The following is a 26,985-nucleotide window of genomic DNA, read 5'->3' as shown; positions in this document are numbered from 1 at the left end:
AAGAGAGTTCCTGGCAGGAGAACAGTGACCGCAAAGGCCATTAACAGGACACAGTGCAGATGGAAGCCCATGGTGGGAGCCAGTGAGCAGTGGTTGGAGTGGTTCGAAGGGGGATCAGGTATACGTTCGTGCTGGGTATTGAAAGCCAACCTGTGTTTTAGGGCACTGCTTCTTCCCAGCTCTAGATATCTCTATCAGTGTCCAGGAAGTCCAACAGTGTAACACTGCTGGCCCCTTGCTGCTGCCTTCTTCCCTCTGTAGCGGCAGGATGTCAGGCAGAAAGGTTCACCTTACGGGTACATTTGGATAAACTGGTCATGTTGGGCTCACCTCACTCCCCATCCCCACACGGAGTGGTGCTTTTCTCTCTCCACCCTGTGTGAACCTGAGGATTGTTGGGCAAGTCTGCTCAACTCGGGCATCAGTCATAGGAAACCCATTTGCCCAAAAGGCAAAGTGCCATTCCAGCCCAGCCTCCCTCGTTAATCAAGCTGATGTTTTGCTGTCCTGCCGCCTTGCTCTTCTGTCTTATTTCTCAATTTCTTCAGAACTCAGGAGAGAAAGACAAAGTGCTGTGTTTTGGGCTCTCTCAGAGACCTCAAAAATGGAATTTAGGTTTTATTCTAGTGTAACACCTACACTCCACTGTCTTTCTTTTCCTGCAAACATTTCATCATACATACAATTGAAGAAAGGCGTGGTTAACAGTATCAGCTTCATCAGCCATACCCAGAATTTAAAGCCCCACACAGTCTGGCTTGCTCACACCAACCCTGAAAAAGAGCAAGTGGAGCATGAGAAATGACCTCTCAGATCAAACCAGCCAAAATGTCTTCACACAGCTAATCCAAGGGCAACAAAGTCACTGCATTCCCTCATTAGGTATTTGAAAATCCACTGCGTATAGTATCTAAGGTGGAGACAACACAAAAAGCCCACAAACTGGTTCATCTGCTTCATAAGCCACTGAACACCCTCTATTATTGCTTCTGTCAGCAGTTTCTGAAAGCAAAAATATAATAAATAAATAAAACCCTGTTTTCATTCTTACTTAATGTATTCTGACTTCTGTGCATATCATCTTGCTAAAATCATTAATAATCTCCATATTTCTAAATTCAAAAGAAAAATCTGTCTTTATCTTTATTGACTTTTCTGACACGCTGCTACTGCCCCTTTGGTAAATTTATTGATGCCTTGCCTTCTGTAATTTGTGTTTTCATGGTTCTAAAATTCTTCTAGGATTCTATCCTTGGTCCACAGCTTATGATGCTTTCACACACTAAAGAGTGGTCTCATCACTTTAACCAGCACTTTCTGTGGACGCCACTCAAAATGAGAGTGCCTCTCAAAAGCTTCCGCCTCATCTATCCAACCGCCTGCCTAACATTTTTACCTGATGCCCCACGGGTATATGAAACTCAACATGTCAAAATGGCATTTAATCCTGCTGAAACATGGTGAGTGAGAAACATTTATTTCTGTCCCCTCATGAAACCTCTCTAAAATGAGAGTGAAGACATTTTTTAAAGTTATAAATCCCAATACCCAAGAAAATAGGAGAGACAATAGTAAATGGGGCAGATCAAATATTTGTTGTTAGATGGAAAGTGAACAGATAGTTTGCAGAGAATGAACACAGAATATAAACGAGAAACAAGGTAATTCAAACCATACAACTACAGAAAGGGTCAAAACTGGTAAGTACTATAGAAGGCAAAAGCGAAGTATAGGGCTGAAAATGGAAGAATTGATATGAGTCTATAACAACATTTAGATCCTCAAGTCCCTCCCCAATCTAAAAGAGGAGTTGAGAGCCTTATTCTGTAGAAAATTCATTATTTGGACATTTTCAGTAGAGACACTCTAGACTTGGGAATATAAGAAACAGTGAAAGTTGGGGAGGAGATACTCTACTGAAAACTCAGAAAGCCTACACACTGACAGACCTCAGCCCCTTGAACACTCAGCAGTAAGAATGTTGGCAGTAAGGACTCTATACCTTCATTCTTCAGCTTCTGCAGGAGACTGAAGGATTCTTTTTTGCAACAACTGCATTCTCTTAGAGAAAGAATATACACATAATGACATGTAGGATCCTCTAACGAAGCGTGTTGAATCCACCAATCAGCTGCAGGGAGCCAGCGAACTGCTGACAAATCCCTTTGACACAGTGTCCAACCACCAATTTAGTATCTCACACTTAATACGTAAATAGACTTCAAGGAACCATTGGGTATTTGAGGAAAGCCTCCAGCTTGGTAGAAAATCCAAAAGAAATGGCACAAAAACAAAAACTCACAAGAAATAGCAATATATGAAGCAGAATAACTCTCCAAAAATCAAAATGTCTTCAAGGAGATAAGAGAAGATATTTCATTCATTAAACAACAGAATAAAAAATAAGAACATGCTTCTGAAAATTAAAAAATACAATAGTAGAAATCTTAAGAATTTGATAAAAGGACAGTGCAATTAAGTTATAGAAATCTCACGGAAAATATAATTGAAAGATAATAGAACTTTTAAAAATAGGGAGAAAAAAGATAAGGAAATTAGAAGATTGGTTCCAGAAGATCAATATCTGACTAATGGAAGTTCCAGAAAAAGATGGCAGATAAAATTCAGGGGAGATCAGGTGGCTCATGCCTGTAATCCCAGAACTTTGGGAGACCAAGGCAGAAAGATAGCTTGAGCCCAGAAGTTCGAGACCAGCCTAGGCAACATAATGAAATTTCATTTCTACAAAAAAAAGTCTACAAAATTAGCCAGACATGGTGGCACACACCTGTGATCCCAGTTACTTGGGGAGCTGAAGTGGGAGGATCACTTGGGCCCCAGGAGGTCAAGGCTCCAGTGAGCCATGATCATACCACTGCACTCCAGCCTAGATGACAGAGAGAGACCTTGTCTCAGAAAAAAAAAAAAAAAATCAGGGTAAGAAATTATCAAAGAAATAGTGCAAAAATATCTGCAGAGGTATAGATATGATTTTTCAGATTTAAAGGAACCATCAAGTTCCTGGATCAAGAAATGAAAAGATGAAGAACACATTTCAGAAATAAAGTGACTATTAGAAACTTTCCAGAGAAGAAGAGAGAAAGAGAATGGTATCACATAAAAAGAATCAAGAGCCAAAATTGCATTAATTTTTTGTTTATTGTGGTTTTTTTTTTTTGAGACGGAGTCTTGCTCTGTCACCCAGGCTGGAGTGCAGTGGCGCGATCTCGGCTCACCACAACCTCTACCTCCCATGTTCAAGCTATTCTCCTGCCTCAGCCTCCTGAGTAGCTGGGATTACAGGTGCACGCCACCATGCCCAACTAATTTTTTTGTATTTTTAGTAGAGACGGGGTTTCACCATGTTGGTCAGGCTGATCTCGAACTCCTGACTTTGTGATCCACCCACCTCAGCCTCCCAAAGTGCTGGGATTATAGGCATGAGCCACCACGCCCAGCCTCTATCAATCATGAGAATTAAATAAATATTCAGAAATATATCAGATTTATTTATGTATTTGTTTATTTTTATTTTTTTAGAGATAGGGTCTCAGTCTGTCACCTAGGCTGCAGTGGCAGTACAATGCTGCAATCACAGCTCACTTCAGCTTCTAGCTTGTGGGCTCAAGCAATCCTCCCACCTTAGCCTCCCAGAGTGCTGCTATTACAGGTGTGAGCTACCACACCCAGCTAGATTTTGATTTTGATTTTTAATTTAATTTTTTTTCACCTAATATACAGCTTGGGAACCAGCCAGTTTTTTTTTTTTTTTTTAAATGTTTTTCATATACCACTTCTCAGAAAGCTACTGGCAAATGTGGTCCACCAAAGCAAGGATGTAAACCAAGAAAGAGGAAGACATGGAAGCCCCGTAACAGGGGAACTAGGACTGAAGAGGGGAAGTGAAATCACAGAATAACAGTTATATCTAAAGAGCCACCAGTGCATAATGGAGCAGTAAGACAGAGGGGGGGTCCACATGAGATGTCCTCAAGGAAGAAATGTATCTATAACTGACTACTGCATGAGCTTTTGTAAAAAATCATATCAATAAGGATATTACAGTTCTGTCAGCAAGTTTGGACAGAAGTTATAAGAGTGATAGAGAAAACAGAACAATGCAAAGAGGCAATTTTTAAGTTGATGAAAATAAAACTGTACAAGACATGGATTGCAATTATAGTATACTACTTGGCTCAGCAGTGAGCAATATTTACATAATAAGGTAAACATTAGATATTGATTTAGCAAAAGAGAAAAATTATATCACCATTTGGACAGGTTGGAGGGTAGGAAAGTCAGGAGGTAAGGTATGTAAAAGTGGTAAATTCTCACCTTGTTGAATAAGTCAATAGAAAATACCTCAAATAAAAAGTGTAACTCTAAAACCAATAAATCAAGAAACAGATTAGGCAGATTACTTGGAAATTTGGAATTAAAGGTTAGAACAAATAGGTAGAAGTATGAGAGGAGGTCTCAGAGATAAGAGAAGGATGGGGAGGGGTGGAGAAGAAGACTAAAATGTTTTATCATGAGAATTATAACATTACTTTTATTATATTGACAAAAATCAAAAGTAGTTAAGAAGAACTCAAAAACTAAACTTATTATCTCCTTCCCTAAACTTGTCCTTACTTCCCTATTTTTCATCTTGGTTGGAAATACTCCCATCAACTCAAGTACTAAAGCCAGAAATCCAGGATGTATTCTTGATCTATCCATTTTTCTCTGGCCCTGCATTCCCACAGCCAATCAATCACCAACTGAATCTCCTAGATGTTTTTCAAATTCACCTTCACCTCTCTAAATCTACTCTCATGGCCTAATCCAGTTCTTTATTTTCACTTGTCTGGACTACTGCAAACCTCCAAACTAGTTTCCAACCTTGACTTTAACTCCTAATTAAATGAATCCCTCTATACTTCCCTCATGTGCTGCTGTGTCTCCTATTGAGGTGACATCACTGTCTGGGGTAAATACCTGGGGTTTGCCATCTCACACCAAGATTAAGGACATGGACACGCACAAGGAGTGAGTTTAGGAGTGGAGGTTTAATAGGCAAAAGAAAAAGGAGAACAGCTCTCTCTTGCAAGAGAGAGGGGCATCTGAATGGGAAATCTGGCCCTCCGTGGAGTGCACCGGATTTTATAGACAGGCTTGAGGGGGTGGTATCTGATTTATATAGACATAGATTGGCTCACAGATTGGCTGGACCAGTTTAACGTTTACATAGCATGCAGGGAAGCTGGCCACCTCACCCTAACCTTATTGTGCAAATGGGCTTTCCACTTAGAAAGCACTACTGTCTGCTCCCTACTGCAGACGTGGTTGGAAAGGAAAAGGGAAGATGGAGCTGCCATTTTGAACATGCCTAGTCCAGGTAGCCTTTTCCTATTGGCACAACTGCCGGCATTCACTCGTGCAAGCTTCCAGCTTACTTGTCTATGTGTGTAGCTCAATTTTATAGGCAGGCTGCTCTTTGTTAGAAAAGAAAATGATTTGGGGTCTGCTTTTCATTAAAAGGAAAACCTTACCGAGGACTCCTGTACCCTCACTATCTGCCTAAATAATTTCTTCTTAACGCCTATATCACTATTTTGGCAGGTCATGGAATTTATAACGTTTAAAAATTTGTTATGCAGCAATAGATAACCAATACAGAGGCAGGAGAAAAGCCTAAGTAGGAAGAGGAGAAATAGGATGGAATCTAGAGAAGTCAGTAGAGAGCCGATCAGAGAGAGTTTTCTAGATAGGTTAAGAATCTTTATCCTCTCGTGACTAGGAACTACTGAAGGGCTTGACAATTTGAAGAGTACTACGGACATCCATGTAAGGATGGACTTAAGCCAGAAAGACAGAAGGCAGGAAGGCCAGTTAATATGTTTCACAATAATCTAGAATAAAGATGATGGGAGTTCGAACTAGGGCAGGAAACTAGTAATAACAGCGTGGTGAGGGCAGACTTAAAAATAATTAGAAGGTTGACTGGGAGCAGTGGCTCACGCCTGTAATCCCAGCACTTTGGGAGGCCAAGGTGGGTAGATCATCTGAGGTCAGGAATTCCAGACCAGCCTGGCCAACATGCCAAAACCCTGTCTCTACTAAAAATACAAAAATTAGCCAGGCTTGGTGGTATGTGCCCATAATCCTAGCTACTCAGGAGGCTGAGGCAGGAGGATCACTCTAACCCTAGAGGCTGAGGTTGCAGTGAGCCAAGACCACACTGCTGCACTCCAGCCTGGACGACAGAGGGAGACTCTGTCTCCAAATAATAATAATAATAATAATAATAATAATAACACTCCAGCCTGGATGACAGAGGGAGACTCTGTCTCCAAATAATAATAATAATAAAGAGGAGGAGGAGGAGGAGGAGGAGGAGGAGGAGGAGGAAGAAGAAGAAGAAGAAGAAGAAGAAGAAGAAGAAGAAGAAGAAGAAGAAGAAGAAGAAGAAGAGGAGGAGGAAGAAGAGGAGGAGGAGGAGGAAGAAGAGGAGGAGGAGGAGGAGGAGGAGGAGGAGGAGGAGGAGGAAGAAGAAGAAGAAGAAGAAGAAGAAGAAGAAGAAGAAGAAGAAGAAGAAGAAGAAGAAGAAGAAGAAGAAAGTAAAACTGGAAGAAACTTGTGATTATATATTAGAGTTGAAATAGAACAAAGAATCTAGGATGATCCCAGATGTGACTTAGATGGCTGGGTGGGTGGATGATGGTGCCATTAACCGAGAAAGAGAGAGACCCAAATCCCTGAGAGTGAAAATCAGCTCTGCTGCTAATCAGTCTAAGATGCTCCCAACAGAACATTAACAATATTTCTATATACCCAAGGCCACTCTGCAGCTGCAATATGATGGACAGTCCTTTTTTCTGAGCAACTGCTGTATTCTTACCAATGATAGCCCTTTGCCCCACCCATCTCCTGAACAGCGACTGCTGAGAGTCTAAGTTCCTAAGCTGCCATGGGCACTTGGCAGCAGCTAATCCAGTGGGTACCTCTTCCCTGATCCCTCCTTTCACTCATTCAGCACAAGGCCAAACCTTTCAGAGGCCTCTTCCCGCTTCTCCCATCCCTAGGGTATGTGTCCTCCTTTGCTGCACATAATGCTAACAAACCTAACTTTGTGTCATTATACATGTATTTCTCATATTCTCTGCTTAGTGGGTTTCAACTTCCATCCCACTTGAAAGGTACACTTAGAAAAGGTAGAAGGAAACTAAAAAACAGAGAGAAAAGAGACAATAAAGCCAGACCACAGAGGATGGCTGCAGGCTCCCTATAGTACATTTCATTCTAAGATGAGCAGGAAAGGCTCTGCCACAATTCCTGAATGTACAAGGTCAAAAGTTGCAGCCTTCACTTCACCGACAGGTATATCCTTGGGCAAGCCAATTCACTTCTCCCCTTGGACTTCAGTTCCTTCATTTGTAAATTCTGGGGATTAGATGGACTATATAATTCCCAAAATTCCTCTCAGCTTGGAATGTCTAAGATTCTAAAAATGCAGCCAAGGAGATCAGGCTAAAACTGCTTCAGGCTTTGAGTCACAGCAATGATTCACGCAGGCTACCGTAATGAAAGAACTTCCACACCTGCTCTGGGTGCCCTGAACCTACACATTTCTGTCAGTGTTCGTAAGACAACCTAAAAAACCTAAGAAAGGCTGTTTTTTTTTTGGGGGGGGGGGGGCTACAAAACTGATTAAATTACATCTTTTTTGAGCACGGATTTTTAAAAAATCCTGTCAACAAAATTCTAAATCAGTGGCTTCCAGCAAATTTTCTCTGAAACAAAAGTCTCAGATTTTGCAGACACCAATGTTCACACACATGTGTACACAAGAACGGTGGAGAGAGTCATGGTTTCACATGGATTGTGCGGTCTGCCAGCTCAGAAAGCTCCTGGTTCCCAACGGCACAGGCAGTTCATTCTCCTGCCAGGCAAGTTAATTCCACCAACACGCCAATAGTTAGAAGGGGAGAAAACAAAACAAAACGAATTATTTCCACTTGACTTGCTGATTGCTAATAATATTCTTCATCAAGTAACCCAGGCAGGAACATTTCTCATTTTCAGAATTAGCTATGGCTGCCATTTCCCCTTGTGTCAAATATAAGGAGATATTTCTTAGGGTCTGCATACGACTCAGAATGGCTTCATCTTTATTTCACATTCTACATTTCTTATTGCTGGACTTAGGAGCATATGAGCTTTTCCCTAGCCAGGCCTTTCCCTGCAACCTACCTACCCTCCCTCAGCACTAAACAATCACATTTCTTGATCCATTCAAACATGCAGGCCTCGGCTGGGCACGGTGGCTCATGCCTGTAATCCCAGCACTTTAGGAGGCCGAGGCAGGAGGATTATTTGAGCCTAGGAGTTTAAGACCAGCCTATGCAATGTGGCAAGACCTCGTCTCAAATCAAACAAATAAACATACAGGCTTCTACCCACACTCTTCTATACAAACAGTTTTCTCTCCTTTAACAGATCTCAACTCTTTAGAGATTTTCTAGCCATACAGTAAAGGGTGAGAAACTTTGCTAAAACTTCTGGAGTAAAGATGAAAAGGGGACAGCATCTACCTTCAAGGAGCCCTCATTCTAGCAAAGAGAGACATGCATGAAAACCAGTAAACCCTAAATATTGTCATAAAGCATGAGGAATGCAGTTCTGTGCCCCATTACAAATAAACACTGCATTTAGTAAAGTCCTCACTGGAGGATGACCCCATTTACAATGCAAATCCTATTACTCACTATACAACTTGCTACTTCTAACTTTGGGAAAAAAGCATTGAGGAAGCAGCGTCATTCTTACGGCTTCCAGAGTCCACTGGGGCTAATCTTGCTCTAGGCTCCACATTCTATCGCACCTTCTCTCCAAAGACTCGCCAGGGAAGGAAAATAAGAAAAAAGCAAAAAGTGACCTTAGACAGGCACAACTGTGGGACAATGAGGGAAGGCAGAAGATTGATGGGGTAAAACAAACACACAAGTGAAAACAGAGCTTTTCTCCATTTTACCCTTAAATCAGCCAGGGATTGAAGGTATGATCTTAAGGAGAATGAATGAAGTGATTGTTGAACTCAGGGAAGTAGGAAGGTTGCATGACCTTTGTACCAGCTTTAGGGGCTGGCATTTCTGAGAGGGGTTGGCCCTTCCTGTAGAGTTCAAGAAGTTGGGTGAAAACAAGGCACGATCAGAGGGCAGACATCCCACCAATTGTGCAATAACCAATTGTGCAATGTGCTTTGGGCTTCCTTGCTGATCATCTTCCCAAAACAGAGGGGCCACAGTAAGGAGCCTACATGTGCAAACGCCTAATACAGTGCCTAGCATACAGTCAGTAGCATATAGGAAGGCAATGCAGTCCAGTGGGAATAGCATGACAGATTTAAAATATGCCCTCAGACTGAGAGTGGTGGCTGATGCCTGTAATCCCAACAATTTGAGATGCCGAGGTGGGCAGCCCACGAGGTCAGGAGTTGCAGACCAGCCTGGCCAACATAGTGAAACCTTGTCTCTACTAAAAATACAAAACTTAGCTGGGCATGGTGGCACATGCCAGTAGTCCCAGTTATTCGGGAAGGTGAGGCAAGAGAATCACTCGAACCCAGGAGGCGGAGTTGTAGTGAGCCGAGATCGCCCCACTGCACTCCAGCCTGGGTGACAGGGCAAGACTCCATTTCAAAAAATAAAAATAAAAAATAAAAAAACAAAGTATGCCTTCACAGCTTCAAATGTGGTTTCTGCCACTTAAAAACTCTGTACCTTGGCCGGGCATTGTGGCTCATGCCTGTAATCCCAGCATTTTGGGAGGCCGAGACGGGTGAATCATGAGGTCAGGAGATGGAGACCATCCTGACCAACATCAGGAGATGGAGACCATCCTGACCAACATGGTAAAACCCCGTCTCTACTAAACACACAAAAATTAGCCAGGCATGGTGGTACGCGACCGTAGTACCAGCTACTGAGTACCAGCTACTCAGGAGGTTGAGGCAGGAGAATCGCTTGAACCCAGGAGGCAGAGGTTGCAGTGAGCCGAGATTGCGCCACAGCTGAGATTGCGCCACTGCACTCCAGCCTGGACAACAGAGTGAGGCTCCGTCTCAAACAAAAAAAAAAAAAAAAAAGGGGGGGAGCTGTTGCCTTGTGAAAAGATAGACAAGTTCATTAAATTACCTGGCTTCTGATCTGGAAGTGGGTTACCTGGAAAAAGCATTGTACGCTCTAAAAGTCCTATATTAAAAAAATTATTTAACTTTCTCTTTTTCTTTCCTCTGCCTCACCTTACCCCCTGCACTTCCCAGAATGGGAAAAGGAAGGACTTACTTCATTTTACTAGTGTGGATATGGTCTTCTAGTTAGAGACTGTGGTCCATTATTAAGGAGAACTACAGCTACAATAACACTGTAGATAAACAGGCATTAAAATACTAACAGATCATTGAACATCTGTATTTATTTTTGTTCCAAGAACTCCATATATTCAGATTTTCTTCAAGATCTTGTCCTTCTTTTTTCTTCTTCCGTACATTCCCATTCAACCACCCCTTGAGTATTAATCACTAGTCCAAATGTTTGTTCAGTCCTGACACTGCTATTGGGTGTTTCAGGACTGTTATCACCACTGTCAACTGTCACCTCCACAAGGATAACCAATCAGTCCCTCAAACCCACTGACTCTATAACAGGACATCATCATTCTCCTCAAACTTCCTCCTTCTATGACTTGCAGATGCTTTTTTTTTTTGAGACAGAGTCTTGCTCTGTTGCCCAGGCTGGAGAACAGTGGCGCAATCTCGGCTCACTGGAGCCTCTGCTCCTGGGTTCCAGTGATTCTCCTGCCTCAGCCTCCTGAGTATCTGGGATTACAGGCATGCATCACCACGCCTGGCTAATTTTCGTATTTTTAGTAGACACAGGGTTTCACCATGTTGGCTAGGCTGGTCTCGAACTCCTGACCTCAGGTGATCCGCCTGCCTCGGCCTCCCAAAGTGCTGGGATTACAAGCGTGAGCCACCACACCCAGCAACTTCCAGATTCTTAATGATGCTCCCTTATTATTGCAGATGCCTGAGTTCTGAAACCAGAAGTCCTCAAGTCAAATCTGTCACCAAGTGCTATTCTACTTCCTTTTTTCTCTGTTCTATCCACAGTTAAACCCTTACTTGCCCCGAGACATTTACAAAGCTTCCTGACACATCTCTCAGACTTGCAGTCCTTTTCCCTCCAACTTAGCCTAACGCTGATACTGCAATGAGCTTTCTAAAACACAAGGCACTCCCTTCCTCCCATGCCTTCAATGGCTCCCACCTGCAACCAGGATAAAGTATAAACTTCCTACGATGAAATGTAATGTCCTCTACCGTACAACTCCAACGTTAACTTTTCAAACCAAAGTTACATGATCCCTTCACAAACTCTAAGCCTGTGCTCTGCCAAATCAAAACTCTCCTTGTTCCCTAACCCTATCCTGCCTTTTATGTTTTTATGGCTTTGCTTAGCAAACCTCCAGGCAAAGGGTAGGAACTAATCAATGCCAGTTGATTAATCAATTGAAATCAATACCCTGGCTTCTAATCAATAATAGAGTATAGGCAGATTCTAGATTGCAACATTTTTTTGACTTTTCTGAAAGTTTAAACCTTTTCATAATCAAACACTGGGAAAAACATTAGTTAAATGAATAAATAAATGAGAAAATGAATCAGTTGGGAGCTGGGTTACATTGTCTCCCAAGAATCATACAGTACAAAAAGACATGTCAAGCAGTCTTTCTGAAAGGGGTAATGGGACACACAGTCTCAAAAAGGAAAGGAGGAAGGGCTTAGCCTCAGGGTTCTAAGTAAATATTTTGACCTGTAGACAACTCTAAGCAATTTAAAGACAACCAATAACTAGAATCAGACTAGAGATAAAAAGTTAGGAGATAAGTTGCGACTGTATTGGAAAGATAAGCTACAAAGAATTTGCTTTTTCAGGCTCCAAGATGTAAGGACACAATCCTTCCCCCTCTTTCACCACCACCACCCTGTCCTGCACTCCAGGGTCTGACTTAAAGCAATGAAAGCATGTGATTTCATGTTCAAGGTTATACCTATAATATCTCTGTAGGCAGAGAAATCTCAATACCCTGGTTTCAGTTCAGACACGCTGTAATAGCTGTCTTGTAAACTGTCTATTAAGGCTTACATCTTTGAGCTTGCAAATATAGTATAAAAGTTCAAACTCCATTACTGTTTTTACCAGGAAAGTACAGTTCTTAGCTTTTGGCCAGCTTACCTCTCTCCCAAGTCAATATAGATGTTAATGAGTCATTGTTCTAGAGGTATCTTTCTAATTCTGAGAAGCTTGCCTACTTCTTTTAAATGTTCTTAGTTCAGTCAAAGAAATCCCACACTATAAAGCCATTGGAAATGTTAAACTAAAACAATCATGTTTGATCTTTAGTGAACCATACTTCCTATTAAGAAGGGGTCACTGGCCAGACACAGTGGCTCATGCCTGTAATCCCAGCACTTTGGAAGGCTGAGGTGGGAGGATCACTTGAGATCGGGAGCTCGAGATCAGCCTGGACAACATGGCAAAACCCCATCTCCACCAAAGATACAAAACTTAGCCAGGCACGGTGGTGTACACCTGTAATTCTGGCTACTCAGGAGGCTGAGGCACCAGAATCGCTTGAACCCGGGAGATGGAGGTTGCAGTGAGCCCGAGATGGTGCCACTGCACTCCAGCTTGGGTGACAAAATGAGACTCTTATCTCAAAAAAAGGAAGAATGGGTCATTACTTATTTACCTTGAGTATTTGGGTGATAATAAACAGATATCTGATGATACCTGAGGCAACAACTGAGTTCCTCCCCTCTCACTGCCTTAGTTCTGTGCATCCCGGGGTAGTATTCAACACTCAATGTTTCCTCTGACAAACTAGATGCTCCCCAAAACAAAAACAAACTCATTTTTTAAAATTGTTATATCACTTGCTTCTTGTTTTTATTTTTTGTGGGGGGTGAACTGGTAGACCCAGCGGACTTTCTTAACATACTCTTCTAAGTCATTCAAACTGTCAGTTAAAACCCACCTATTTCTCAGGTTAGTAGAATCCCACTATAAAGTGATTTATAAACTGGATTTATATAAACTGGGGGACCAACTGCCCCTCCCAAACAACTTCTATAAAAGATTAATAAAACAACACCGTGTTAAGAACACTGACACTACATTATAAAGGGTTTCCCCTGTACTTAGATAGCATGAGGTACACATCTAGAATGCCCAATTAGTCAAAGGGTCTTGACAACCATGCAGACTTTCAGATGCCAACTAAGTCAGTGCAGTGTACTTTTCCAAAGTGCTCCAATTCTCCTTTTGGACAACTTTCTTAAACGTTATTTATCAAACTAATAAAATGTATTCTCGGTGGACTTTTATTTCTGCTTACATCTTTGTTCTTACTCATCCCAAATCAAAGAAAGGAAAAAAAAAAAAAAGGAGTTGAACATTTAAGCGGGGAAGGGAAAGGCAAGTACTGAGAGGCTCCTTTTTCATTTACTGAAGCCAAAACTGAGGCTGTGGAAAGTAAGTAACGTCCCTGATGTCATCCAAGTAGTGAATACTAGAATCAGGAATTGCACAGAATTGTCCAGCTCCAAAACCCAAGCACCTTTCTTGGGACCCACTGGGGTTGCAGAGAAGGTGGGAGGCTCAAAGGTGACTGCACACGGGTCATGCGTTGCCACAGTCATTATATGGCCAGAGTTTTAAACATTATTTTGTTCTGTCTTCACCATAGACTTCATCATCAATCATAACTGATGAGGAAAATTACACTTAGCTGAAAAGCCAAGTCCCGCGCTAGGGAGGCATTTTCTATATGTTATTTCTATTTCCAATAAAACAAGTATTTAAAAAGAAAAACTTATTATCTCCATCTTTCAGATGGCAAGACTGAGGTTTAGTAGGCTTAAATAATTTGCCCAAGGTCACTAACTAGCCAAGGCCAGAGCTGGGATTTAAATCCATAAATATTTCAAAGTCCTTTTGCTTCTGTATCACCAAGCTGATCTACACGTCGCAGGGAGCTGCTTCCACCTGTCTCCTGTGCCCTTGGTTTCTCCTAATCCTACATTCCAAGAATAAAAGTCTTCCTATGTGTTTTCCTTCCTAGGCTGAAGCCAAGTTTCCCTGCTTTGGGCACGTTCAAATAGAAGGCATTTTCCGCCTCTCCTGCTTCTGAGCACCTACGAAATCAACACATCCCCAAAAGACGCGTTGAGGTAGTAAGAGAAAGTGTCCTGCACTCGCCACCCTCCAGCGCTAAGAGCGGTAGAGGACCCCACAGCTTCGCACTTCCCCAGAGGAGCTCCTGCAGTAGGAAGCGCCTTCTAGCCTGGAAGAACGCTGGGTGCGACAGTTATGCCAGGAACTTTCAAGAGTATTCCCTTGGCTGGGCGCACGCAGTGCATCGCCAATGCTCCAACTTGAAAACTTTGACTCGGCCACAACCACCCCATTCCAGTCTCACCCATGCGGCGCTTTGTCCCCTGTTGGTGCTGAGGGCTTTTGAGATCACCTGTCCCGCGCTCCCTACGTCCGAGGGACCGAGGCGAGGACCTGTCCCGCTGAGCCAGCACGACCCACGCGGGGAAGGCAGCACTTACGCGGCGCAGCCGGTGCTCCTCCCAGAGCCGCGGTACGCAAGGACCCCAGCCGGTTGTGCTTGCAGCGCTTCCCAAGTCAGGCAGAAGTGAGGCAGCCCCACCCAGTCATGAGGACCCTGCAGAACTCCAGCCTTTAAGCGCTCCTTTAGGCTCACATGACCCAGACCTAGAGGGCAAAAGGTACGTCGTGTCCCCACCTCCTGGTCCTAGAAACCTGTCCGCACCAAGTCAGCGCTTCCCATGCTGGGTGGAAACTTAAAAATTAATAAAGATCGTCGGCTGCGGTGCAATTCAGGTTGGTTTGTCCCTTTGTTTTATTCTGATTTTGTCTCCCACTTTTTATTTTATTTTATTTTATTTTTAATTTTTTTTTTTTTGAGACGGAGTCTCGCTCTGTTGCCCAGGCTGGAGTGCAGTGGCCGGATCTCAGCTCACTGCAAGCTCCACCTCCCGGGTTCACGCCATTCTCCTGCCTCAGCGTCCCCAGTAGCTGGGACTACAGGCGCCCCCACTTTTTAAAATCTGCTATCTTAGAATTTCAACCCTGTATTTTGAAATTATTTCTGCACTGTAGGACTTACTTGCAAGCCCAGGATTTACATTTGGAAAGCGAGTCATGTTTGATTCCCACTGTTTAAAAAGGCAACACACATTCACTGATGGTCTGCATTCCAGCTGCACTAGCAGTAAGCGCGCACCAAGTGCCACTGTCCTGCCAAGCACTCTCCTGAATCACTGCGCTGGAGTCTCAGAGCCACCTGATGTGTTCTGTATCATTATACCCATTTTGCAAGTGGGGAACACAAACTAAGTGAGGTTAAGTAACCCATCCAGGGTCACATTGCTTTTAAGTGAGTTGAGTGCGTATTATTAACCATCACCAGGTGCTGGGCATTGAGCCAGACAGTACGGGAGCAAGAACTAAAAAAGGCAAGGCGGTTGCAATGGCAAGTAGATAACACAAAATAAAGGAAGGTCATCATTATCAGCAACAGCAGCATCAACTGCCAGACAAGTGGGAGAGGCCATGGGGAATCTTCTGCACTGTCCCCGGCCAACCTCCATCTCCTCACAGCTAGCTGCAGGGGTGAGCCCAGGGAAACCCGCAGCAAAGCAGCCTAGCCAACCTGACAGTCAGGGGAAAAAATTGTTTTACGCCACTTTCAGTTTCGCGTAGTTTGTTATGCAACTAAGGCTAACTAAAGCACTAGTTTTATGAGCTGGAACAAACTCATGTCACTGAATATCTTTTTTCCTAAGTACCTACTTTATTGGGTTGCTGTGAGGACTAACTGAAAAAACGATGTGTAAATCACCCCGCACAGAGTATGTGCTCAGTGACTGCAGTCATTCTTTGCTATCATACCTTCTATTTGGAAGTACTTCCTACCCACCTACCTCTTTACGGAGAAAAATCGGTTTGTGGCAAAATAATTTTTTAAGGCCAAAATCAGCCCACCTTTAATATTTGCAGGACCCAGGGCAAAAGTACAGACAGAGATTTGTATGCCAGATACCTAAATATTTAAAAGTTATACACGAAGTTAACAAATGATTAAATACAATAAGTTCTACCTTCCTACCTAGACGAATATGCCTTGGGAATTGACATGAAAGGCCAGATTGAAACTATGGATGATCTGCACTTAAATATGATGGTGCAGGGAGAAGTGGTTTCTAGTTCCTGGTCTGCAGCCACCTCCTCTCTTCCCACAGGGCTCTAGTCCATTGGTGGAAGCTCAGTCCAGCTTCCCAGAAGCAGCTGTCCCCAGCCACCTCTTGGGCTCAAGAGTATGAACACCAGAGTCAGCAATGTTCGCCCATGGGAGTAGACATTAGCAGACAACACCGCTGCTGGTGTGCAGACCCCTGAAGGAGGCTCAGTGCCATTTGGGGAGGGAATTTGGAATTTGCCTTCTAAAGTGTGGGCCCTGGACGAGGGCTCCTTGGGTCTAAGTATAAGGACAACTACTGGCCAAACAATACCTATGCCCACATGGAACCACTTAAGAATTAAACTGAATTTTACAGTAAACACAGGATGAGTCATACTGTAGCGTATTTATTCAAAAACAGGGTGTCCCAAAAGTCTTCCTGCAGTTTTAATAACCTCAAGGCTATAAATGCTGCAACTTATAAGAACACCGTTTGAAAGTTAATTTAACACTATTTATCTCTGTGAAGAGTGTTGAATAACACATTTTAATTTTCATTTTTGTTTCAGTTCCCCTGAGTGAAATATGGCATACATTAACCAGAAAAGAAAATTACAATTACATTTATTAAAATAATTAAAACAGAGTCAAAAGAAGTAAATGTTCAAATGAGTTTTGTAAGTTTGTAACATTTCAACTTAAGAAGTTATTAAAGCTTAAAACTGCACTAACCTTTTTGGGGTACCCTGTATTTGGATTTGTCGTGTGTCAGGTTCTGTGCTAGACACTTGATTAAAAAGAAAAAACAAGGAAAAAGATAGTCTTCTTTAAGGAACTTGAAGTTTAGTTGTGGGGAGGGGATGAAGGGGACACAGAGATTGATCCCATCATACAATGTAAGTGCTGTAACTGGGGCTGATAAAGCGTATGGGGGGAACAGAGGACAGGGACCAAATGACTCTGCTCGAAGAGCCAGGGGAATCTTGTCAGAGGACGTGACTTGAAGTTGGACATTAAAAAATGAATAGCCACTGAGGGAAAAGGTGGCAGCACAGGCAATGAGCAGGCCACCTGCACTCAGGTTGATGCTGTGCTCTCAGACAGATGGACTGTGCGACACCAGGCGTGTTCAGGGTGGGTCGGGGGTTAACTAATACTGAGGTTAGAAAATTAGACTGGAGCCAGCTTGGAAAGGGCGTGAATGCTGAGCTCTAGAGACTGATGTTGTTCAAAATTAGTAGATTGGGAAATCTGTTTCTCTTTTTTTTTTTGAGATGCAGTCTTACTGTGCCGCCCCAGCTGGAGTGCAATGTCGCAATCTCAGCTAACTGCAACCTCCACCTCCCGGGTTAAAGCGATTCCCCTGCCTCAGCCTCCCGAGTAAGCTGGGACTATAAGCGCCCGCCACCACGGCCAGCTAATTTTTTGTATTTGTAGTAGACACAGGGTTTGACCATATTGGCCAGGCTGGTCTCGAACTCCTGACCGCAAGTTATCCACCTGCCTTGGCCGCCCAAAGTACTGGGATTACAGGTGTAAGCCACCGTGCCCAGCCTGGAAATCCATTTTCTTAAAGAAAGAGAATAAAATAAAACAAAACAGTACAGAACAGAATAGAACAGGAGTATGTGTTTTCCAGGGAGGTTGTGACTGAGTGGCTATAAACAGTAGAAATTTATTATCTCATAGTTCTGGAGGCTACAAGTCTGAAATTAAAGTGCCAGCAGGGCCGGGTTCCCTCTGAAACCTGGAGGGGAAGGATCCTTCCTCGCCTCTTCTAGGTTCTGGTAGCCCCAGGTGTTCCTTGGCTTGTGGCAGCATCAATCCACCGTCTGCTTCAGCCTTCCGCGGCTTTCTCTCTGTGTCTTTTCACAGTGTCTTTCCTCCATATGTCTGTCTCTGTGTCCTAATTTCACCTACTTACGAGGACACCAATGACATTGGATTAGGGCCCGCTCTAATGACCTCATTTTAGCCTGATTACTTCTACGAAGACTCATTTTCAAAATAAGGCCACTTCACTGCTGCAAGAGATATTTTTAACCCTTTTCTTGTACTGAGAATAATCAAAGGTGGGCCAACAAATCGGTTTGCAAAGAGATTCGTTAAGCCTTCTTCTCTGATTGGCTTTCTTGAAAACAAAGATTTAAAACTGTCATGTCAATCACAAGCCCTTGTGTTCTCTACACTTGCATATTCTAGCGAGGTTTGGGATTGTTAAGCCCTAGTGGTTCAGAGCATGGGTCAGACCCAGTTCGAATCTAGAACCTTGCACCAATGACCATAAGCAAGTTACTTAATCTCAGTTTTCTCATCTGTACATGATAAAAACACTATTAGCTATCTGCAGTGTTATTAAGAGGAAGAAATGAGATAGGAGTACATATAAAGCGCTTGTCATATATAAAGGCTCAATAAATGACAGCTATAACAATAATAATGGTGATCATGACAATCAAGATTCTAGGCTGTGACTGCAGTTCTTTCCAACTGTCTATCCAAGACAACTAAATTGTATCTGGACACCACACAAAAGGATGCCTCTCACTGACCTATAGCCGGAGCTTTGCTGTGCTCCTTAAATTCCAGTTAAGAAGACACAGAGAACAGATCATTTACACATCTTGATCAGGTAAATACAATTCCAATTGTCTAAGTGTGTAGGTTTGATTTTACATTTGCAGCTGCTGCCACCAAGACAAATGTGGAGCTGGAATGGAAACAAGGAGAATTGATTAACCTTGTAGGCAATCATGCCCCTCTCGGAAGTGTCTAGGTCTCTCCCTGCACTTGTCAAGGCTTCTATAGCCATTGTTCCTTTACAGTGTTATTACTGATCTTCAGTGGGCCGCCTCGCAGCGTGGAAACACAGCTCAGAGGCACAGCGAAAAGAGAAATATCACAGCCCCCATGCGCCACAATTAATTGTTCAATAAACACTTTTCTTAAGGAAAGAAGCCAGATGTGTCACACCCACACACTTGCAAAACAACACTGTGCTATTAAAAAAGGGAGGGGTGTGTGGTGGATCCAGCTGAAGAAAGTCTACAGCTGTTCTGCACCTTAGCTATAAGCACTGAAGGCTTCATTAAGTGAGAAGTAGGCCCAGGTGGCGGTAACCAAACTATAAGACACAGGCACATGCCCTGATCAACTTATTGAAGTGCTTCAGTCTTCTTGTACTTGATAAGGAAGGGGCACCTCCTAAGACTAGCCACAGGCTACAGACTCCAGGGAAGTTGTGGATAATTACATGGTAATTATTTCTAATAAGTGCTTCCACTCTCAGCATGATTATCCTTCCCTGGGTTGCTTGCCTCCTTATGCCTGGTTTATGTAGGGAAACAATGTCCAAATTAATCTATGTCTTTTGTAAGTGAGCCTATACCCCTTTGACGATCCAGATGGTTTAGCGCCCTTTAGCAGCAGGTGTTAAGGCTTTCTTACAAAAGGCATATTTTCAGTTTCCCTTCGGCTATGGAAAAAGCCAGGCAAATAAGACTTCGGTGGTTTAAGGATAAATTATGGGATTAATATAGACATGGCCACTAAGGACAGCTGAGCAAGCCCTGTGTAAAACCAAGAGAAATAATCACAGCGAACCTTTGGAAGGATTTTGTGGTTTGCCCAACAGTTTTCATATATATAATCTCTTAATTTTCACATCAGCCCTGCGAGGTATATTTTGATATTATGATGCACCTGCCAATGTGCTCGGGATAGTATCTGATTAAGGGCATGGCCCTAGGAGTAGACGGAGGGGATCTGAATCCCAGCTCAACCACTCATTAGCTGTGTGACCTTTGCTGTGTTAATTAACCTCTCCAAGTCTTAGCCTTCTCATGTATGGGAAGAAAACATCACCAACCCTACAAGGCTGATCTGAGGATTTGATGAAATTGTATGTGTAGCCATCAACACAATGTCTAGCCCATAGCAAGCAGATCATTCGTTGGCTGAAGGAAAGACATTTGCAAATGACAAACAGAGTGTAACGAAACGTCCTTGGGTGAAGCAGTATTTGGAGTCTCTTCTTTTTCTCTTGTTTAGGTTTTATTTTATTTTCTTCTAATGGAAATAGTGGTTAGCGCAGGTGCTGTCCTCACTCATATTGTGCCTATGAAGACTTGCATGATCCAAAGTGGGTTATCTAGAAAAGTGATTCTATAGCCTCTGAAGGGTTTTCCAGAACGTCAAGAACTAGATTACATCACCAAATAAAGGAATACAAGTAAAATGGGCAAAAGGTATTTTTTTGGTAGGAATGCTCAAGCAATTGCATAAAACCTTATGTTGCTTTTAATGCATGGCAGCTCAGGCTAGACTGCTCAGAACTTCTTGCTGGGTTAGCTGCTATGGGTTTAAAGGATTCCCCCTTGATTCTGAGACAGCTACACCTAGAAGCACCAAGCAGTGAGAAAGAGAAAAGGCGCTAGAAGGCCAGTCCCCAGGTCTCTTTGTTCTCTATTCTCAGTTCCTGGCTAAATCTTTCTTGCTTTCCTCATCTGAAAATGGAAGTCATAACAACTCACCCACTCTATCCACCCTTACTGAGCCAAGGAGTCTGAATGCACTAGCTAAATGATACAGTGCCTGTCTTATGCCATATGTAACACCATGATCACTAATGTGATATAAATTGCCTGGGCTTAGTTTGTTCCCATCCACCCCACCCAGAGATCTATCAGCAAAAAGAAAAAAGGAATTATCCCTTCTCCTTCTCAGAAGAAAAGTGACCTGACACTGAGTTGTTAAATTCTGGGCTCCTTTGCTCTGAGACAGTTGGAAGAGTTAACGCCATTTTTTCTCTTTCGGTGCACCCCATTGTTAGTTTCTCTCAGTAAATTTTGACAAGAAACAGGCAAACAAAACAAAATACACTTGATCCTTGTTATTCATGGATTCCATTATTTGCAAATTCTCCTCCATGGTCCAGATAACAAGGACCTCAGAATTCCTTGTCCAAATGTCCACAAGCTGGCTTCCAGAGCCTCCTTGGAGTCATCCTCCATCTGAGGGGTGGCCAAAGGCCATGCTTACAGAGCTGGGGTGTGCAGGGAAGGATGTCCAGGAGAAGGACAGGCGTAGAGGTAGTGCTCTACATCACCATGTTCCAGCACAGAACTTCAGGAAGTCTCAGAATTATAAACTCAAATTGATTTTCTAGCTTGCTATCAAGGTATACTTTTCAAGGTAAGAGGGTATATTTCATTTAACAGTTTGTTCCCTGGTTTATAAGTGTTACATAACTAGACATATGGTACGTGGGCCTCCATGTGTACTCTTGCCCCAACCCTCCAAAGAAAGAGGCAGGCTTGGAAAGAAATAAACATCTGTTGATTTAAACTACAGTTGACCCTTGAACGCATGTGTTTCAACTACACAAGTCCACTTATGCAAGGATTTTTTTCCAGAAAAGTGCCACTGAGTGTGTCCACCTTCTCTCCCACCTCCTCTACCTCTTCTGGTTTTGCCACCCCGAGACATCAGGACCAACCCCTCTTCTTCCTTCTTCTCCTCCTCAGCCTATTCAATGTGTAGACAATGAGGATGAAGACCTTTCTGGTGATCCACTTCCACTTAATGAATAGTAAATACATTTTCTCTCCCTTATAATTTTCTTTTCTTTTAAACGGAGTCTCACTCACTTTGTCACCCAGGCTGGAATACAGTGGTATAATCTTGGCTCACTGCAACCTCCGCCTCCCAGGTTCAAGCGATTCTCGTGCCTCAGCCTCCCAAGTGGCTGGGATTACAGGCATGTGCCACCACACCCGGCTAATTTTTGTATTTTTAGTAGAGATGGGGTTTCACCATGTTGGCCAGGCTCATCTCGAACTCCTGGCCTCAAGTGATCTACCTGCCTCGGCCTCTCAAAGGGCTGGGATTACAGGCATGAGCCACTGCACCTGGCCGCCCTTATGATTTTCTTAATAACATTTTCTTTTCTCTAGCTTACTTTCTTGTAAGAATATAGTATATAATATGTCTAACATACAAAATATATTAATTGTTACATTATCGTAACGTTTTCTGATCAACAGTAGGCTATTAGTAGTTAAGTTTTGGAGAAGTCAAAAGTTATATGTGGATTTTTGACTACATAGGAGGCTGACAGCCCTAACCTCTGCATTTCTCAAGAGTCAACTGAACTAATATCTAGGACCTGTTTGTCACCACATCACAGCCTCGTTTATTCTGACAGTTGCCCCTGGGGAGGAGGATGGTGGGGTTCTCATTGCAGAATCTGTGGAACAGGATGCCAGCAGACAGAGGAGGGGCCCCAGCCAGCAGCTCTGAGTAAGTGAAGGAACAATAAGGGCAACAGTGGTATAAATGCTGGAGATCAGGCCCCTCTCCATTTGTATGCAGTGAATCAGCCTCTAGCATGTCTATATGATCTAAATGGGAGGGGCTTCCCCATCCCTTCTCTTTGCCTCCCTACACCTATAGGTTTTGAATGTTCCTGCCAAACTCAGCAAGTATGAGCTCAAACTGGATTCTTTTTCAAAAACATAAAAATAAATGACATTTCTTATACTCTAGATGTCATGAAACAGTTCACACCTGATCGATATTTAAAGAAGTATTGTTATTAGACTGGCACGGTGTCTCATGCTTGTAATCCCAGCACTTTGGGAGGCCAAGGCAGGCGGATCACTTGAGGTCAGGAGTTTGAGACCAGCCTGGCCAACATGGTGAAACTTTATCTCTACTAAAAATTTAAAAAATTAGCCAGGTGTGGTGGCCCACACCTGTGGTCCCAGCTACTTGGGAGGCTGAGGCAGGAGAAGCTCTAGAACCCAGGAGGCAGAGGTTGCAGTGAACCAAGATTGCGCCACTGCACTCCAGCCTGGGCAACAGAGTGAGACTCCATGTATTAGTCCGTTTTCATGCTGCTGATAAAGACATAATCGAGACTGGGCAATTTACAAAAGAAAGATGTTTAATTGTACTTACAGTTCCATGTGGCAGGGGAAGGCTCACAATCATGGTGGAAGGCAAGGAGGAGCAAGTCACATCTTACATGGATGGCGGCAGGCAAAGAGAGCGGTGGTTGTGCAGGGAAACTCCCCTTTTTAAAACCATCAGATCTCGTGAGACTTATTCATGTCACAAGAACAGCACAGGAAAGACCTGCCCCCATGATTCGATTACCTCCCACCAGGTCCCTCCCACAACATGTGGGAATTCAAGATGAGATTTGGGTGGGGACACAGCCAAACCATATCACTCCATCTCAAAAAAATAAATAAATAAAAATGAAATAAGTATTATTATTATGTAAACTTGGGTTGCACCATTTCAGGGAAAACACATACATTTTAACAACCTAAGTTAAAAAGCCATTATCAAAAATAAATAAATAAATAGAACTCTTTCCAATGCTAAGAAGAAAGGCAAGGCTGAGAGAAGAGAAAGGAATTAAAAGGTATTAAATCCTTACTACCAGCCAAAGCCATGCTAAGTGTATCACGCCTGATGTCATTCAGACCTCACTGTAACCCTAGAAGGTAGACATTATATTCTCCATTTTCTAATGGATGTAACAGAAGAATAGAGATGTTCAATCATTTGTCCAAGATCAAAGAGCTACTGAGTGTCAGAACTGGAATTCAAACATAGGTCTTTCTGACACCAAAACTGCCATTCTTCTCACGTCTTTGTCTAGCCACCTGCACTACAATCTGAAGCTTGGAATACAAGCTTTGGATTCTTCCAATCATCGCCCTGCTTCCCTGTTTTTAAATCCTGTCCTTTAGCAAGGTCAACTGTGGACAGTCCTCCCTCATCGGGAGCCAGGAGGGTAGGCTGGCTGGAGGAGTCCTGTTGACAAATCTCATCCTTGTGATGGATTTTTTTTTCTAGGCCTCAAGACATCTGAAAAGGCGAGGACATTTCTAAATGCCCTCTGTCCTTCAGACCACATTGGAGTGTCATGTCAGGGTCTGTGAGCTGGGAAATAGGCCCTGAGCCAATAGATCTAGAGACAGCCACGTGCTCTTGCACAGCCTAGCCAGCTGTGCCCCTTGGGCTGTTAGTGAGAAAACTTACTTTTACATTTAATATTGGTTTTCTCCCCTTAAATCAAAAGAGTGCTGAGGGATAAACAAGCGAAGCATGGTGAGAGAGGGAGGAGTTAATGTGTGCAAGGTGAACCCTTAGACAGAGGCAACTGGAAAACCATGTATTTACTTTTGAGTTTTTTGACAATGAGATCTATCTTCCCTTCCCCCACTGGACTGGTCTGGTTTTTGCCTGTGATTAGAAGTTCTTCTGTGGCCTGTCACCTTCCTTGCAAATCTGTTGCAAAGTAATTACATCTCAGTATTGGGATCTGTGTTTCAAAAATGTCAAAACAAATTTCAATGATTAAATGCCACAGATTAAGCTTGTTACTTCTCTAAAATTGATAGGAAGGACACATTTTAATTCGAAATTATAAATCTGAGGCACTGTACCATCAAGCTACCTCCAAAACCCAAAAACTCCATAAAGCTCTAGCTCTGAGGAAACAAAAAGTTAAATTCAATCTAAAGATGGCGATCTTGTGAAGTAACCAGCCATATGTCATCTCATTTTATTGAGGCTGAAATTTTGCCCTGAGGCATCTGAAGGAACTCAGCTAAGGCATCCCCGATAAAGGTCATCTGTGAGGGAAACTTTGTGGGGTTTTTTTCCTCTTTAGATATATATAAACACTAATTAAATATGCATTATTGGTGTAATTTTGACCAAGGAGCTTTATGTTAGTATGAAAGCGACTATGTATTACTCTCCAGCACAGCTTACACAAGCATTATTCTAAATTATCAGATTTTTAGCTTCTGCATAGCTAAAGACAAAGTCCAAGAAGTCATAATTCTTTATCAAAACTGACAGTTGGTTTATGCACCTGCCGATTTATCTAGCGAACTCTGCCTTGCATTCTCAACATGAAAATCCTGTGCCTGCCAGTAGGTGATACGTCTAATTTTAACACAAGAAAAGACATCTAGCAAACATCAAAACAAAAGCTACCCTTCGAGCTCAATTTTCTTTTTCACACATTGGTCCACCCTACCCCCACTTGATGTCAGCAGGAAGTAATCTCATCTGTGGAAAGGAAGCCAGCCTCCTAACTGCAGCGACAAATTGTAGGGAAATGAAAAGGCTTGATGATTGCTGAATTTTATCCCTCTTTATTTCCAAAAGAATAATGAAGAGCTGTCTTTTCTCCCACTTAACATCCTAATCACCCACATCAGCAGTTTACACTGCAGCTACCCACACCTCTGAGTGGGGAGGGAAAAAAGAATGAGATGTGACCCCTCCCCCACCCTGCTACACCCATTGGAACCTGTCAGTACTGCATCTTTAATCAACCTCAAAATTGCAATCCTCCTCCACTCAATGCCCAGCCCCTGCTGGTTTAGGGCACTACATAGCTTGTGGTAAACTGCTATCCATTATTCGTGTATATTTAGAACTTCTCTAGAGAAATGGCATTATCTCAGTCACTAAGCTGAAAACTGTTTGAAGTTAGCTTTGCACAGTGGCTTATTCACAGTCTCTTTCATGGGCCCTTCATTCACCTTGCTTTAAAATGTTCAGACTGATGCACAACTACAGAAATCCAAAGCATGAAAAGATCACCCTATGGAAAATTGACTGATTTGCATTTTGCTAATGTTGGGATAGGTCAAATGTTATTTCTCTCCTCTCCATAATGTTTCATTGGAGATAAATCCTACTCCCCTTCACTCAATGACCTGAACAAGATCTGGTGATAGAAAACATATTTTCAATAATACTAAACTCATTTTTCTGCCAGAACAAATTAGTCAGTAGCTATCTCATATGTCACAGAGGTTTTCAAGAGGCACTTAGGAGGATGCTAAAAAAAAATTCCTTCTATGTAGATTATTAGAAATGTCATGTGCTAATGTAAAAATGCTCTGGCAATCCTTTCGTTTTACTCTTCCTTATGAAAATACTGTTTCTCGTTTGTGATTCCACTCCTAAAGAGATGTTTTTTGAAAATGCTTCCAAAGAGATACAGAAGGAAGTGTTATCATTTAGCCCAGAAAAGGCAAGATGGCAGGGAGGTAATCAAATAAAGGAAGAAAAGACACAATAAGCTCATCACTCCTCCAAATTCCCATCTCCACTGAAAACTGGTTAAGAAGAGGGGAGCGGGCTGTATTGGTAGAAAGGTTTCTTTAGGGTTGACTATATTAAGAAGAGCATGAATTCCTGAATGAATGAATGTCTACAACCAAGGACTGTCTTCCTTCAGTGTTCCTTGCCATTTGAAGGAAAAGCAGTTTATAGCACACACATATTTTCTTAGGACCTCAGTTTCCACCATCCTGTAATAGAGCAAACAATTGCTACTTTTTATTGCTGTAGAGCAGATTAAATAAGATGATGTGACTAAAACATGTAACATGATGTCTGATCCATAACCAAAGAAGACTAGAATGTGTAATGAAAGCTATGATGTGTGTGGGTAAGAGTGGGGATAGCTGAATCCTGAAAATTCAGGCAGAATGGCTCACTTTATTTTATTGTGTAGCCTAGTCTTTATGTGATAATATTGCTATTTAAGTTTACCAGAGAGGAAAATATTTCCTTCAACATCCTCTACGAGATCTGTTTTCACATGTGTAGAGCTGACTGTAGGCC

At 42.6% G+C, this 26,985-nt stretch overlaps 1 protein-coding gene across 12 annotated transcripts in view; it reads right to left on the bottom strand.

Annotated features, from left to right (window-relative positions):
* CPVL (carboxypeptidase vitellogenic like) overlaps positions 1–26,985 on the bottom strand; it is a 220,832-nt gene that overhangs the window by 142,404 nt on the left and 51,443 nt on the right. For 2 of the 12 annotated variants that reach the window (XM_028845909.2, XM_028845914.2), the window contains exon 1: positions 14,663–14,898. The exons of 4 other annotated variants lie outside the window; for them this stretch is intronic. The gene's annotated coding sequence lies outside the window, so the exon portion shown is untranslated. Of the gene's footprint in view, positions 1–14,526; positions 14,900–26,985 lie in introns of those variants that run through there. 6 more of the 12 variants (XM_001087943.5, XM_001087817.5, XM_077996977.1 and 3 more) reach the window with 6 other exon arrangements.

The sequence above is a fragment of the Macaca mulatta genome, chromosome 3, assembly GCF_049350105.2.
Source record: "Macaca mulatta isolate MMU2019108-1 chromosome 3, T2T-MMU8v2.0, whole genome shotgun sequence".
NCBI classification, from domain to species: Eukaryota; Metazoa; Chordata; class Mammalia; order Primates; family Cercopithecidae; genus Macaca; species Macaca mulatta.
The sequence above is the reverse complement of the archived record's forward strand: the minus strand, read 5'-3'. Positions and strand labels throughout refer to the sequence as shown.